Below are 13,439 nucleotides of genomic sequence, written 5' to 3' on the forward strand. Positions count from 1 at the left end.
AAACCTTTTCAGTGACACTATGATACGTCTTGTTATTGTTCTGATGCCCTTGACATCACATAGATAGCTGCGATATGCAACCGTTCTTCTCTCGTCTTTTTTTTTCAGAAGTATTTACAACGTGCAAACCTTACTATGGCGCTCTACCGAGCTGGCCTAGAGGAGTTGAAGGTACGTATGTGTCAGATCCATTCGCCCAAACGGAACCAAACTTCTCATGTTGCTCCTGGGGATATCCTTTCCCGGAAATTCGGATCTCCCTGGGAGGCAGACATTTTTCCGACGGACGTCCACCACATCTCCGAGTGGCCACGGTCTGGACTTCCCACAAATATCCGTCGTTTGTCCTCACAGGAAGTTACACGGAGATGCCCGGACGTTGCACGGACTTACTTGCGTACGAGCTCAGGGCCCTGCATTTTATCATTATTACTGATACTGTTTTATTGAGTTGCTGCGTAAGTTGGCAGATTCTTACTAGGCCTGTAGGCGTTTTTTTTTCGCCATTTTGGTTCAAGTTGGTTGGTTGGTTCAAGGCCACTGCATCTTTCTTTCTCTGTTGCTCGTTTTTGGTTTGTTTATCACATTTCTGTTACGGACAATGAGCACGAAGTTTTAAAAAGCAAAAATAAAGACGTACTTATACAAGCTCTTAGAACCATGAAGACCACTTAGAAAGGCAGTGCCATACCTTCCCAAAGCGAAAACACATACTATATATTGCTTGTCTCAGGAGCTTCCACAAATTCGAGAGTTCAGTTTGCCTCCGAGTCAAACTAAATGGTGAGGTGCTTAAGTTTAATGCGATTGCGTATACCAATAACAGTGGACTGAAGAACTGCTTGGTGTATTAACTCACTACGACATAACATCTGTTTCTTACTACTTTTGTTGTGAGGCATCCAGTTGGTTCATTGAAAATCGAACTCACGCCAGGACACACTTTGCCATGTTTCTCTCTCTCTCTCCTACGATAATGATCCATGTAACATCCCGTCAGGGACCCTATTCGGACAATTCTTCAAACGTCCGTTACGGCACATCCTGCGGATGTACGCCTAGGGACGTCCATTCATGTAGCTCCCAGAGATGTCCACTTGACATCCATTTCAGGGATCTGTTTCGGACGTCCGCAGAAGATAGTGTTCTGTCTGGGTCCACCTCAAAGCTGCAATGCAGCAGGATGGTGATTACACCTAGAATGGGTGTTGTTACATTTAGTGACAACATATACGTCACTCAGATTGACGGATGATGCTTCCAAAGTCTTTTAAAAATGCGATGGCAACTGGTAGCATCAAGGGGTTTGGTGCAGAATGTTAGTTGGCATAAGATGACTTTTAGAACATGGAAACTTTTAGATATCATACACAACCAACAGTAACTTTCCTTTGAGATGATGAGGAATGATACATAGATTACCCTCGTAGATGGGTAAATATCAGGGATGGGCAGTATAAATACATTGTAATTCAAATACTATTTAAAATATAAATACATATATTTATATTTTGTATTTAAATACAGACTCGAAAAATATATTTATAACTATATTTAAATAGCATTTTTTGCATTTATTCTTGTAAATAGCTTAATATTTATCAATACTTCTAAATACCGAATATACTGGCACATGTCTTTAAGTTGCCATGCAGTTGACCTTTCGGGAAGAAGGACAAGTTTGGGGCGAGCGTTTGAGCTAGCATGCATGCGACAAACCATTTTAGACGGCGAGTTTTTCGCTGTTGTTGCGGACAATGGTCGCGGCTGATTACCTTGTTCTACGAAGCATCTTCTTCAAATTTAATACTAGCCTTTGTTCATCGGCACCTGTGGAGATGCTGTTCTCTTTTGCGAATCTGGTTGTACGACAAAACAAGAGATGCCTAAAAGGTGCAGTCTTCGAGAAACTTCTAATATACTAGTTGCCATGGCAATCTAACAAATAAATGCTATAGTCCCTTGCTAATTTGTTGTTATGATCATCGTTATTTCTGTAATTCCAGATGACATCCTCCTTACAGTATTTATGGTAGTATAGTTACGGTATTTAAATGCTGTATTTTGATTTAGTATCTAAATATACTCATAGTGAAAAGTGTTTATGCAGAGTATTTAAATAACGCTTTCAGCAAAGTAGTTTGTATTTATATTTAAATACTCAAAAATGTATTTATGCCCATCCTTGGTATAAATATACAGGGTGGCACATCAACCATAATAGGCATCCATAAGAAATAACCTAGGCAACAGAGAAACATGTGGTCAAGGGGTTTATTCTGCAAGAACCATTTGTCACATATTGGTAGCATTTCATTTAAAGGAATGGAAATTTAATTTGACGAATTGAAGTCCGAAATTTCCCAAGCCAGCCTAACGTTTTCTTTCTGGAAATTGGTTCCTCACCCCAGTAAACCACTAATATCCCTAGGATATTCCTACAAGGTCGTGAACGTCCTCAATATCTGGACATCCATGCGATATCTGTGGGATATCCCAAAAAAGCATTAGAGTTTGTTTTACTTAGTAAATAAGTGATGTCCCAGGGACGTCTGTAGGATATTGCACTTTGGATGTTTGAAAAGCCTGCATCACCGAGGTATATCCATGCAAGATCTAGTATATACCAGATTTTGGGCACTGATTGAACCATTGAACATCAGTGGGATGTCGCCAGGGCGTCGCCTGGAGATATATGGATAAATATGTTTCACATATTATAGGGACAGCAACTTTTTTCTTGCGCTGAGAGCAAGCAAAAACTTCTGTGAATCTTAACTAGATATGGGGGAACAAGTAAAACCGTTATATATCTCTATCGTTCGCGTGCTGCTGGCCATGCAGCGTATTTATCTGTGCGTGACACCGAGCCGCACGTAGCGTGACGTAGTCGAGCAACAGAATTCGATCACTTTTACAGCTCCACTCAGCAGTTCCTCACATTATAGAGAATAGCCTGAGTTAAAAACACAATATTAGACAGGAAGGAAAGTCAGAAACTTTATTGGTTATACCTTGAATCTGCACATACACGAATTAACTGCAAAGACGCACCCCCTCACCGTTCGAAATGTGTTACGCCGTAATACTCTTATAATGAACGTGCCCTTAGAACTCGTATCTCAATATATGCTCCAGCCACTTTGGCAACAGACGCTATTGTGGATGTTGTGGTCTCCCTCCGCGTACGCGGTGGGGTGGAGGGGGGCGCACATTGGAGGACTGCTCTTATTTTTAGGATGAGAGCACCTTAAACACGTTTACATTCATTAATGAACATATTATATGTAGGCTACTTTCCGTTAATAAAACCGTGGCGTCGTCACTTCTGATGCATCAAGTAAAATAAGTGCACACTATATTGAATTTGAACAGTAAACAATAACGGTTCATAAACGTCCCACATTGGTCCCATTATCCCGAGGTGACATCGCAGGGATATATCTGCGACGTCCAAACAGTGCCCATATCCTGGTCTCCTGTATGTCGCGTGGATATCTATGGGATACTCAGACTACGCCCATGGATATCCCATTGTCCAAGATGGGATATCTTACAGACGTCGTCAGCACGTCTGTTGTTTGTTGGGACGGTGATTCCAATCAGTATAGCACGCGTAACGCATTGTAATGGAATGAGACTCGCAGAAGTAAATTCCCGGATAATCCTCGGAAATGTTTCCTTGGCTCCGCCTCATCTTTGTTGACCCTAGTTTGAACACGAAACTATGACGAGAGGATGTTATTTTGACATGCCGTGCGAGTGTGAGAAGTTTTGCATGCTAACCAAGGGAACAAACATGCGTAGTGAGCGCAGGAATCAGAGCTATCATGTCATGAGAGAAGAAATCATGAGAGAACTGATGTTCCGACGCTGGAACAACATAGAAAAGACAAATACATACAAAGCCTCAAATTGCCTAAGAAATCAGTTTTTAGGAAATTAAGAAAAAATGTTTTTAGGAAATTAAGAGAAAATGTTTTCAGGAAATTAAGGAAATCAGTTTTTACGTCTCAATTTGAGGCTGAAGCTAGAGCCGGCAAGAAAGCAGCGTAGCCAAGGACTCATTTCCGATAATTTTCGGCAAACATATTTGACCAATTGTTACACTGTGCTACAGGTACTCTAGACGTGAAATGACCACAAGGAACCCATTTCCACAAAGCAAACGTTAGGTAACTTGATAAATTTCAGAGTTCAATTCATAAATTACTTCCCATCAAATGAAATGAAACAGGAGGTACGAATATATGTGACAAAGTTCCCTGGAAGAAAATAATTCACTCGAGCACATGTCTCTCCGTTGCTTATCCTATTTAGTATCATCTTCGATCGTGGTTGGAAAGCCCTGTGGTAAAACCCGGCCCCGTGATTATGTGGATATATTTCATAGTCTTCATAAGAAGGTGTCTAACCTCTCTAGCATCTTCTGTTGTGAAGAGAATAGGAAATATGTTGGGAAAATATTTCCGGAAGCAGTACTGCAAAAAACAAAAACAAAAAATAGTGGGGACTAAATTGCTGCACTCGAAAATTGCTTCCCCATGATATCGAACTGTAGCATTAAAACATTAAAGCGTGTCGCTGGCTGCAAATCACAACGCGTACGCTTTTTGTCGCCGTCCTATCGCGTGGTATCTGTTGAGTGAATGAAAGTCAGCATCTTATCATAAGTAGTATGACTATCTGGACTATCTGGAAACAGACAGGGTTAACAGGGCTGATTAGGAGCTAATTAGGACCCCCACCAGTAATTGGGACCATCCATGGAGTCACCACATTAATTGGGGATCATCTAACTCAGTTCCACACCACCCTGCACCTTTCTGGATACTCGTGGTCATAAAAAGAAAAAAGAACAGATAGAAATAAACTGGAGAGAAACAATTTATTCGGAAATCAACTATGCCGTGTCAAAGAAAACGCTCGGGGGTGACTAGCGACCGCCATGTTGCTTGTTAACGTCCGGTAGGTGCAGAGATAAATGACAAGTTGCCATCTAGTTACACGGCATCACACCAGATGACGCGACCGTTATAGCTTCCCAGCAAACCAGGTACATCCAGCAAATATTCGTAACACCTCTCGCCCGGGACGTTTGGATATCCAGTGGAGTTTGCCAGAGATCCGTTTTACATCCATGCGATATCCCTGCGACTAGCATTTCTGCCATGTTTGTAGATCCACTGAAAGTCCCTGCGACGTCTGTCACGAATATTTGGATATATACGGGAGATTACGAATATCGTACATATTTTGCTTTTAACAATATTGTGCATCAGATATTTAGTGTTTGTAGAGTGTGTAGAGACCACTGCAACTGTGTTCCAGCAAATATTTATTGTGTGTTTTAACCCATTTCATACTATTGGGAACAAAAACATTACCTTAGCCTAACAGGATTCATCACAGTACAGCAACACCATGGGACACGCCAGCATAAGTGCCGAACCCTGCCCGCCTTACTTGGACCACTTGGAAAAACCCGCAGTAACCTCTATTTGCGAGCTGGATGGAACATATACTGAAATACAAATCGTTACACACACGTTCGTTAGGGGTAGCGTGGCGTAAACCATTTGTAACGGTAACGAGGATGTATCTTCGCAATTCCTGTGTTTCTGCATCAACCCACAGTATACCCAACAACATTTCTGACATCCCTTCCTATCAACTACTGTTTTTAATTCAGGTTACCGTCTCTATAAGGAAAAACAAATATTTCCTGGATCTCCCATAGACATCCCTAGGATCTGCAGGCTGCTTGTCATGGGACATTCAAACATCCAGAGCGCGATATCCTTCCAACATACCAGGGACATCTGTTGTTTACTGGAGTAAGCCCAAAGCGCAATGAAATTGTGCGATATCCCATAGATATCCTATGGATGTCGAGATATTCAGGACGTTCGTGACCTTGTAGGGATGTCCCATGGATATTAATGGTTTGCTGGGTTTATGCACAAAAGACAGAGAACAACAAAATACTAGCGGCGGGTAAACATTGCAACACCGCTAGACAAGTCTAAACATGCGCGTACAAAACAGCGGCGAAAAGGCCTAACCGCAACTGCTAAACGTGCGACAGCACGGAGAAAAGACTTAACGGGATCGATTAGGCCTAACCCAGTAAACCACAAACGTCTATTATACATACTAGAAAGATCCAAACATCTAAGACATTTTGGATGTCTAGTAGACATCCGGATATATCCAGCTAACGTGGAATGGATGTACTATGGATCGTCGGAAGCTCATCCATAACTGTATAAATGGATATCCTCTGGATGTAACAGCTGGACATTTGTCACATCCGGTGGACGTGCCTGTGAGGCATTGCGACGTCTAATATACGTCGAATCGATGTTCCTACCGGATTAACACACGATAATATAGACGTATGTTTACGAAACGTTGTTTCGACTATCAATTCAATAGTAATTTTTACGTATAGCGCTAGAAGGAAGCAAATCTATCTTGCGAGAACGTGATAAATTGGAGAACGAGTAAAAGCAAGTTTTTCCATTTGTTCGCGTCCTGCTCTCTGCAAAGTATCTACGTAGCACTCTTCCACCAACACAGGAAACCTGTCAGTTTGACAGCGCCACTCAGTAGGTAACCTCATCATAGACAATAGCCTGAATTCCAAACACAATATTTGTTAGCAAGGAATATCAGAAATGCTAGCGGGCAGTTTGACTCATTGCAGACATACGAATTAATTGCAGAAACACATCCTCGTCACCGTTACAAACGTTTTCGGCCCCACTGCACTTAACAAACATCCCGCAACTATTGGTATTTTAGTATATGTTCCATCCAGTACGCCAATAGAGGCTACTGAGAAATGCCCAAGCCGTGTCGGGTGGGGTACGGCCAGGGCTACGGCATTTGCGCTGTTCATGCACACAAAATAGCTGAAAAAGTAGATTTGCAATCTCGTCTATATGTTGTCGTATGTTAATCCGGTAGGAACATCGATAGGACGTATATTAGACGTCGCAATGCCTCACAAGCACGTCCACTGGATGTGCTAATGTCCAGCTGTTACATCCAGACGATATCCATCTATACAGTTATGGATGAGCTTCCGACGATCCATAGTACATCCATTTCACGTTAGCTGGACATATCCGGATGTCTACTAGATATCCAAAATATCCACGGTGTACCATCCTCTAGATGTCCATTAGACGTTCGTGGTTTACTGGGAACTGCAAAACAGCTAACACAACACGCCAACCACAAAATGCTAGGCGCACACCGCTAAACATGCGACAACACAGAGAAAAAGCTTAAGACCATACCTGCCAACTCTCCCGATTCATCAAAGAGACTCCCGGATTCAAACCGGTTTGTATGATTGCACGACTGAGAAGCAAATCTCCCAGAAAACGCAATTGTTTCCTCTATATCTCAAACACCTGCTTTTTCTCTGGCCACACAGACGAAAACGTAAATCTAATACCAGCACGATTGCTATCGGCATCGCTATCGCTTTCTGGAGCCTCCATGTTATGAATTTCAGGGGTTCTGGTCATGGATCTAGTTCTAGGACTTCGAGTTTCGGGCATTTTCTCCTTATGTTTTCTTGCGACAAAGGTGCCTTTGCACTGTTTCTACCTTGCATATTGCACATCACAGCTCAGTGTAAGTGCAACAAGTATCTAGACGTGTTTCTGAAGCAATACGCAGATGAATTGGGACGCATGATCGCGTCCAGGAAGGGCACCATGCGTTCGGCAGAGTTCACGGTTGCAAAGCCTATTGCTTTGCAGCGTTGGAAGTTGGAAACACGGAGCAGGATTGTCCTTCGAACTATGTCAACTGCACCTGTCAGTGAAATTGGAAACCGCCCATAAGAGCTCATGATATGCATGCTACACTGACCACAGTGGTGTACAACTGTGTCTGATGGTTCTGACGTATTATGCAGACTACTTTTTTAATGACTCTTGAACTAACTTGTTCAACAACTATTATACTTAGGCTCTCCTGGGAAGTCTAGATGGGCTTTTGAATTTCAGACACATTACTGAGGTAGTGCTGAACGAGTAATGTTGAATGTGAGGGCAGTTCAGCATTGTGAAGAGAACTAAGACAGTTTTGTCTTCACGTTCTTTTGAGAAAGTGTCATATCCTTGCCACTGCTTGACACCCGGATAGTTTCTTGGAGAGGGCAAAGTTTGTTGCTGCGAAGCTTGTGCTCCATGATGCTGCTGGCTTCAAGTGTGCTCCTATTACATATGCAAATAAAAGTCTCCCAATAATGGCTTCCTTCTAGCCCCTACCCCCTTTTGAAGTCTCCCAAATTTGGATGTTCCCAAGTTTGCAGGTATGCCTCAGACACGCAACACTCCGTTACTCAACATCGTGGAAGTCACTGCCAAACGTGTGCAGTCATGTGGAGAAAGGCCTTACCGCTACGGCAAATGTTAAACATGTGACAGCACGGAGAAAAAGCTTAGCACGAGTGCAGTAACAAATGTGCAAACATCGGGAAAAAGGCTATGGCAAATCACTCACTTTCCTCAGCGGCAATAGAGCATCCACTCCCCTCGACAGCCAAGCCTCAACTGATGCGGTGCTGCAACGGCGGAGCTACCGACCGCACGTCGTCACTCCACGAGAGCCAGCGACCGACTGACGCTAGCACCGTTATATGGGTACTATGCATGCGCACGCTCCTAGCGCCCTCTGCGCCACCGCAACCGGCCCGCACCCAGCGGTGAACTCCTAGCGGGCGCTCCCCATTTTAGTTTCACTCTCTCCTATCTCTGCACGCGCACTCTTGGCGGCAACGGGTTGCTTCTCCATTTCGGTTTCGCTCTTGTTTCTTTGTGTGTGTTTATTTGAAAACACCCTATAAAGGCAGCGCGCACTGCGCTCGCATGACCCCTACGTGGAAATGTTTAGCTACCACACTTTACAAACTTGTCCCCGTATCCACGCTTTTTGAGAAGAAGTGAACAATGAACGTTTCAACAATGAGAGTCCCCGTAACGAGCTCGTCATCACTGCTTTTCGCTACGTCATAGATATGGTGGGCTTTGGCAATATAGGAGAGATCTTTCCGGGGCCACTGTAGATGGTCTGCGCCCATTACAAGAACGTCAGTATAACCGTTCTGGAAGAACCCTTGGGACTGATGAGCGAATATGTGAGCTCCTCCAACACAGAATTCAACTATGTCTCCACAGACATCTGGATTTTCTCGCTCGTGCTATTGCTCATATTAAGTACGCACTGTGGAAGCAGCATCATTTGCAAGCAGTCTACATCGTGAACTTTGTCACTGATTTACTAAACCACCGTTTGGCTATCGAAATTCAACGTATTAAATAGTCTGAATAACTCTGACGAGACCCCGTGTTTTTTTTTTCACGGGAACACCTTTATTGAATACATACACAGAGGTCTCTTGGGTTGGTCGATAGATGCCTGCACTCTCCCTGACATACCTGATCTCACAAACGGAACATTACGAGAAGATCAGGCGTGCCAGAAAAGGTATGGGTACTCTTCATCGCAGTGTCGTCATTGTGCAGGTGAAATAAATGGTGACCGTCTTAACCATGCCACTCAACAGATGGTTTATTGGAAAAACGACATCTTCCTAATCAATTTCTCCTCCGTCGTCGCGAACGATACGTGCGGTCAAAGACGCGAAGATGCCGTGGAGATTGAAGTCTGCCCTTTGCAAATTTTGAATAGAAAATTCGATCACTGTATTATTTACCCCATTGACAGGATAAAAGATTTAGTACGAAGTATCTTCCACTCCGTAAAAAACAGAAGGGGGTTCGAATATCATCACATCACTCGTCAGACAGAGTGGTGACCGTTGCGACTGTTTTTTTGTCTTTAGTTAACGTCATGGCCAGAGCGCAGCGGATGTGCGACCTCCATTGTGAACCAAAGATATGCGCAGGTGCGTCGTGTGTCCGTGCCTTTTGCTGTCTTTTGCGACGTTTCTTTCCATTGTTCCTTCCAGAGCCCTGCACGGCATCCAGCATGTCTTTCCCCATTGCTATGGCTGTCATTTTACTGCGCAGGATATACCTTCGCCATCGGCCAGATTCCGTTCCAAACGCTTTAACTTTTTCTTGGATATTGGTTTTATTTGTTGGCATATGGGAATGGTAAACTTGGATATGTTGCTCAACACACCACCTCCTCTTTGGAGAAGGGTTCCCATATACACGCGAATTATTTGGAGGAATTACGGGAAATATTTGAAGTGCAACGTTAAATTGGTACCTATGGATCGGAACGGTACCCTATAATGCTACCTATGGATCGGAACGGTAGACGTCTTCCCATTTCACCCGCTAGAAAAATCGTGAATGAGGGGATTTTGAATTGAGACAGGCTAAAATACTGATAGTTCCCGTGTGGCGTCGGATGCAGCCGGTCAAAAGACATTTCTCACGCCTTTCCTCGTAGTCCATTCCGGCTAGAGGCATAGCACTTGACAAAGCCCTGACGGTTGCCATAGTAGCGTCGTACTGGGTAAAGCGCCGCTTTAGGGGCGCCAAACATCGATCGACAACAGGCAAAAAATAGTCATTCTTAAACGTGTTTCCATGGTGGCAAAAGTCTTTCTTTTCGCCCTCTTGGAGAGGAATTTTGTGGTGCCGTCCAGCTCCTTCAGGCGCGTTGCTTTGCTATGGTAACCGTAGAACTGAACCCAACCCCATGTCTTCCTTGTACTTGACGAAGTTAATGAGTCCCCAGAGCTGCACGACAGCGGAGTTTACGCCACCCATTTTACATTGCATTGTGCTGCTCGTCACATTTATAGGTACGAGCTTATAGCAGCAGATCACTAAAGAAAGCAGGAACTCAATGATGAGGTTTAATTGAGGCAACAACAACGCGTGAAGGGCGCACGAGGGTAGCCGTTTAAAATACGAGCTTGCCTCCATATTGCTTCGAGCCTTTCATGTTTCTCCCGAAGCCCTCGGAAGTTATTCATGTTCAGGGAAAGTGATTATGGTACCTCTCTTTTGAGAACCTCTGATTTTAGAACCACTGTTGGGCTCTCCCCAGCACTATTCCCTACGGTGACAAATCCATCAAAATGGTCCCTAGCTTCGCGGTTGGAATCTGCCGAAGGCACAGGACTTCCCAGTCGCACGTGTATACAGCAGGACCTACATGGCCGTCAGGGGACACAATGGACTTCCTGCCGCCTATCAATATCTAGGATAGAGCCAGGCAGTGACGACTGAACAACGGTGTCAGCTTCGGTGCCTGGCGCTTATGCATTTACTCTACGTTACAGTTGACAATGTTCAACTAACCGAGGGATGCGCATAACGCCGGTGCTTGCACAGTGATTCTAGGAAGCTGGTGCTGTTGTAAGCACTGATAATCTGTTCAGAAATATTTGAGTTGCGGGCCGCCGCACCCAAGTGCATGACAGAACTTGAAGTCATCTCCTACTGTTGAACATCGACAGTCCCTCGACTGTTGTGACTCACGCCATGTACACTACCTCCTGTTCCTGAACACGATCGTACTTGACAATCTGGTCGAATGTACGACCCTGAGGCTTGTGTATCGTAACGTGTAGAAAGGCATAATGGGAAACTACGGTCGTGTACATTTGCCAGTCTTCCTAAGTGTAACATTGGCTGTTCGCTTACATTCGGTGTCCAGTCGCAAAGCAATGTAGTAGGCAGACTCAGCACAAGTCTGCACTTAAAATGGCGCTCGCTTTTTGCCGATCGTTGATATCGAGCCACAAGAAAATGTTAATCACTGCACCCTCGCTGGTGGTACAGGGCTAATGGTCGTTCACCGGCTGCTCGCTCCCGCCAAATGAAACTCCTGCCCAGTTTGTCTTTGTTCGTTCTGTCCATCGATGCCCGTTCACTCGATTTCTGCTCAAACTTTGTTGCCATATTTATTTATTTATAATATGTTAAAGACCCAAAACGGGTACAACATAACGGAGATGTTGGGCGACAATAACACTGTAGAAAACGAACATGTGTGGCAAACAGCACGAGAGACATCAAATATACTAAAAAAGGGAAATACAACACTAAAGTCATCAAGACATAAAGCAAAAACCGGCAAGCATGTACACACATATGATGCCGCGAACAACAGTGCGGAAAAACAAAAACAGCAGAAAGAAGAGTCAGGGGAGAGGTAACAAATTGGTGATGAACGCCTGAAACCGGGGACGATCAATGAAAAGTGCTACATGGCGGGGAAGGTCATTTCAGAGTCTTGACAAACGGGGAATAAACGACTAGAAGCAGTAAAGGGTATTATACTTATGTACGGAAACCTTATTTTCGTGATCATGAGGTTCAGATACGTAGGAAGGAGATGTACGGAAGAAATGGTTGTGATATATTTTGTGAAAAAGCGAAAATCCCGATTGGATACGGCACAATGATAAGGTAGGAAGAGCAAGGTCACTCCTGAGAGCGGTAATGCTAGTGTCGTAGCGAACTGCTCGATTTTGTACTCGTTCAACTGCAGAGGAAAGCTACGAAGTCCTGGTAGGGGTCTCAGATAGGCGATGCATACTCAAGTTTAGGCCTGATGAAAGTCGTGTAAGCGTGTTTTTTTACATGAAAGGGCGCAAGCCTTAGACTGCGTTGTAAGAAGCCAAGGGAACTGTTAGCGTCGGCGACAATATGGGAAATGTGTTGAGACCATGAAAGGTCTGCAGTTAGTTAATATCGCGATATCTCGAAAGTTTCACTAAAATATCTCAATGCGATGGTCACCACTGGCAGGGAAGCTGATGACGACATCGGCTGCACCTGGGGCGCATATAGTTAGACGCTTTCAACCTTGCTCCCTACAACTGTATGCTGAGCTTGCCATACTCTAGCATCATTGGTGATTTAAGAGCGCCATTAAAGCTGCAGTATTTTCATTAGACGCGACTTTGCGAGTATGCCAGCACAAAAACGCATCCACGCGAGTAAAAAAAAAAGGGTCCGCTCGCGCAACCGCATTTCACTTCCTAACATCAAGTCTTGTTGTGGCATCAATTTGTATTAGCGCGCATATAGCGGAATATTTTAGGTAGAAATTCCTTCATGTGTGCGAATCGCGATCACATTTGCCCTCGTATGTATCTTGTGTTTTCTTTCTCTTGTTTTGGAATTATGTGCATGTACACCTCATGCGAGTCCAGTAATTAGTGGACCGTATATTTCCTGGTCAGCGGCGCTTGCAAACAAGCACGTGTGGACTACCATATGACTTTTTTTTATTGCCGCTCGACGTTCTTTATTTTTGTACTTCATTTAACAAATGTGTCACAGCCTTCTTTGACCCGCTGTCCTTGTTTCAGGTCTGCTACCTGAAGTACGACCTCGTACCCCGGGACGGGAACATTGCCTTGGCTATTCTCCGCTGGTTTCGTTCAACATTCTTTCGCTAGAGTTGATGGCGGGTGACCCCGA

The 13,439-nt window shown here is 44.1% G+C and overlaps 1 long non-coding RNA gene across 1 annotated transcript in view; it reads left to right on the forward strand.

Annotated features, from left to right (window-relative positions):
- Positions 1–13,439, forward strand: part of LOC135375520 (uncharacterized) — a 39,863-nt gene extending 26,424 nt beyond the window's left edge. The window contains exons 3-4 of the long non-coding RNA XR_010417267.1: positions 109–171; positions 13,328–13,439. This is a non-coding gene — a long non-coding RNA (uncharacterized LOC135375520). The remainder of the gene's footprint in view (positions 1–108; positions 172–13,327) is intronic.

Source organism: Ornithodoros turicata, chromosome 1 (genome assembly GCF_037126465.1).
Source record: "Ornithodoros turicata isolate Travis chromosome 1, ASM3712646v1, whole genome shotgun sequence".
In the NCBI taxonomy this organism is placed as follows: Eukaryota; Metazoa; Arthropoda; class Arachnida; order Ixodida; family Argasidae; genus Ornithodoros; species Ornithodoros turicata.